This window comes from Limulus polyphemus, unplaced genomic scaffold (assembly GCF_000517525.1).
Source record: "Limulus polyphemus unplaced genomic scaffold, Limulus_polyphemus-2.1.2 Scaffold7, whole genome shotgun sequence".
Taxonomy (NCBI): domain Eukaryota; kingdom Metazoa; phylum Arthropoda; class Merostomata; order Xiphosura; family Limulidae; genus Limulus; species Limulus polyphemus.
Genome location: NW_013665617.1, coordinates 1,454,379 through 1,458,747, shown reverse-complemented (window position 1 = coordinate 1,458,747; position 4,369 = coordinate 1,454,379).

Here is a 4,369-nt window from a genome sequence, read left to right as displayed (position 1 = left end):
TGTTTACTTCAGATAATTGCGTAAAGCTAAACAAAGGGAATCTGCGATAGCTGTTTCTAATTTTGAATTAACAGACTAGAAGGAAGATACTCAACAACACCCGCCGCTATCTCTTTGGCTATTCTAATAGAATATTTTGATTTAATTGTCAATATCCTGACGCATCCACAGCCTAAAAGTGTGGAACGCATTTTTGCGCAACGGAATGTGAAGAATGGTCCTCCAGATTCATAGTCTGGTACACTAACACTAAGCCACATCTAGCCACTAAAATAAAATAACTGTTGTGTAATACATATAAATAATTACATGAATAAATATTTACAGGATATATATATATAGCTAAAAAGCTATAACTTTATGGTGTATTATTTATGACATACAAGTTTAAATTAAGCAGTATTAATTACTAGTTAGTCTAAAGATAATAATCAGTTAAACAGCTTTAAAAAATTGTACCTTATGGCAAAGACTTGCTTTTAAAACTTCTCTGCACGACTAATCTTATTACTTCTATATTGATTTATATCTTCAGATGTACCCTGAAACTGTTGAGAGCGTAGAACGTGATAAAAATTCGACTTTGTGTGGCTTACCCGTAAAAAAAGTAATTTACTTGATTTTCTACATAGTCATCCGTTAATTCTTCACCAAGTCTTAAGTTTTTTTATGTGTGAAAAAAATAAAGAAATATTAATTTTTAGATAAATTACCACATACAAATATTAACATATATATATATATATATATATTTGGCAAAACATAGTATCAACAGCGTCTCAGTAAGTAATACTTCGTACCTCTTACGGTAACTGGATCTGTAGTGTTACCTAATATTTTATAATACAACTTATATAAAGGTAACTGGACCTGTAGTGTTACCTAATATTTTATAGTACAACTTATATAAAGGTAATGTGGAGAAAATCTGAGCCTTAATTTTCATTAAGAGCTACAAACAGACTAAATCACTCTTCAAAAAATCTTATATGAATCTTCCATTACTTTCCTGGTTAGGCTGATGATTAGGGTTTATTTTAAAATCTGAGATGACATGATTCATGTTACAACTTACATAAGAACATTAAATCTACGTCAGCACTTAAAGTCAACAGTATGTTTCGTAAGTAAGGTATACTATTATTTATTTCTGTTGCTTTAATTAACAGAACTGAGAGGAAAGTTTAATACATCTAATTTTACTATTTATATTATTATACATTTTTATTAATCAGATTGTTTTACATTGTTAACTTAATATTTGTATTTAGAACTAGCTTAAATGTCCCAAGCTGGCCGTAGCTTGTGAAATATTATAGGTTTTACAGCCGAAAACATCGTTGCCAGTGACGGTATCCAAATGATCAAACAATGCATTATAATCTTTATAAGTCATAATGTAATAAAATATATTTAATTACCTATACTCATAAGTAGGTAGCTTCCTTTGATCGGAATCCTCCGTTGGGACAGAGGTAAGTCTACGGACTTACAATACTAAAATCCGGGGTTCGATTCCCCGAGGTGGACAGAGAAAATAGCCCAAAGTGGCTTTGCTCTAAAACTGGCACTCCAAATAATCTATTAATCGGAAGTTAGTTTATATTAATACCCGTAAGACGAAGAAAAACCTAAGTATCAGATGCAGCTGGAATGCTTTAAGCACTTTAAGGACAAATATATAAACAATAAAAAAAACACAGACACAAGATTGTCTTTTTAGGCAATCCCCAATGGCTCAGTAATAAGTCTGAAGGCTCATAATGCTGAAAATCGGGTTTCGATACTTGTGGTCGTCATAGTATAGATAGCACCATTGCGTAGTTTTGAGCTTAACAACAAACTACCTCGTTAGAAACCAAGATTCTTAGAAAATATCAAAAAATATATTACAGCCGTCATTTCAGCACAACTTGTGTCATAAACTAGGTTACTATAAGTTCTTATATCGGAAATCCTGCATGAAACTTTTTTCTTTATCTAAGGTTAAAAAAAAAAGATTTGTTTGGAATTAAGCACAAAGCTACAAACGACCTGTCTGTGCTCTACTTACCACGGATATCGAAACCTGGTATCTAACGTTGGAACAAACTATAAGTTCTTATATAGACCAAAAAAAGGATTTGATTATTGTAACTTATTATATCTAGACTCCTGCATAAAAGTCCGGTTACTAGAAGTTGCCCCAAATAGTACAGCGATATGTCTGCGGACTTACAACGCTAGAATCCGGGTTTCGATACCAGTGGTAGGCAGTACACAGATAGCCCATTGAGTAGTTTTGTGATTAATTACGAACAAACAAACAATACTAGAAGTTCTTATTTCGAAAATCCTGCATAAAAGTTCGGTTACTTAAAGTTCTTATATCAGAGATCTTGCATAAAACCTCCTTATGCAAGCTAATTTTTTTTTAGTTTCGATATCAGTGATCCTGCATAAAACTTAACTTAGGTAAGCTTACAAAATATTTAGTTTGGTTTGTTTCTAATTAATCACAAAGCTACTCAATGGGCTATCTGTTCTCTGCCCACCACGGGTCTGAAAACCCGGATTCTAGCGTTGTAAGTCCGCAGACATACCGTTGTGTCACTGGGGGGCTAGTTTTGTTTACTCCAAGTTCTTGTTTCAGGGATCCTGCATAAAACATACTTATGCAAGGAAAAAAAGTTTTGGTTACTGTAATTTCTTTTATGGAGATTCTGCATAAAACTTATTTATAGAAGTCAAAAAAGTTTAGGTTTCAATTAGTATACTGGAACAACGGCTAAACCTTATGATGGTTTAGGTGAAATTAATCAACACTTAGGTAGACCAATACAACAAGAATAAAGTACCATCTACTCTAGAGTTATGAGCAAACACAATATTTAAACACAAGAAGAAATATTACTGGATAATTGGGAATGAAAACGTTGTATCTTGTAATTGTTTAACTCTCATATTTTCTGTAATTTAACACCACGTTAGATATAACTTGAAATAGTTTGGCGAACATTTATTGTCTTATTATTATGATGTTATTTACTATTTAACTTATCAAGATAATCATACTCGTTCTGTTGGATATTCTTGCTTTAATTAGAATTTTATTGGAATAATTTTTCTTTTGTCTTTCCTATACGTTCAGAAAACAAAATGTAGACGTAAATAGAATTTTTTTAGTCTATGTTGTTGATGACCTGGTTTTTAACAAGTCAGCTTCTGTCATTACAAACCAGTTTCGATTTTCATAAGTAGTTTCTTTAATGTTGATATAATACGTGAAAATATTTATTTGTCAGCAACTTTTTATATAAAGATAAACATGTTTCACGTATGTTGCTGATTAAATACCTAAAACTAACTAGAAACAGACATAGCTGGCCTTTGCTTTAGATTAGATTACAGGCTCAGCAATTGATAGGCATTTATTCAAAGGCCTTCAAAATATTCAAATATAATAAAAAAATTAAATGAAGTTACATAAAGTGCTTCACTGAAGGAAATAGTATAACGGTACCCGAATAGAACAAAAAACCTAACTCACTATTATAAAGGAATTTGATAATTCATATTAATTTGATTCGTGATATTTTTTACTCATAGTACACTGATGAGAGTTAGATTATGGAGACCACCTACTTCGAGATCCTCCTCACAATCAGTTTTGTTTTCTTAGCTGAGTTGAATGACGTTCCCAACTACATCACGAGAACGTAGAGACGACTCAGAGACCGTGTTAACAAGAGGGTGGCCCTAGTTTTTGAGCCCACAGTTTGTTTCTCTACGTAACTTTATATGCGGGAAGTGCCCAAGCCGTGCAGTCACAATGGCGACAAATCACTTCGATCCAAACGCCTTGACTGTCAAAATATGCCATCCAGCAGAAGTTGGTGATGCTACACAGTCCACGTGAGGTGCACGCGGCTCACTACGTCGGGAAAAAGCTCGATCTCTTTTAGGCGCCGGAGGGTCTTCAACACGTAAACGCGAAGCCTCTGGGTGGGTTATAGGCCTAATTTCCAGACCATACAGTCGGCAATACAGAGACATAGGGAGCAAAAGTACATATAACACGCTGCTGGCTATGGTTTCTGTTTATTTTAAACAGGATTTACTTATTTCTTTCTTTAGAGTGGATCGTCAGACAGGGCGTCGATACATCTGCTGCAGACACGTTTTTCTTATCCAGAGATCACATAACATACTTCACAGTTGAATATCTTCCCAATGATTTTGATTATCGGTATACGTATGATGATATATAGAGAAAGGGATCTTCTATCCGACTTTCTTTCCGACATTATTCTATTTGGCAATTTTTTATAAGGCTTAAAAAGGGTTAGTGAGACAAATATGGTCAGCAAGTACACTTTTCGTAAAATAT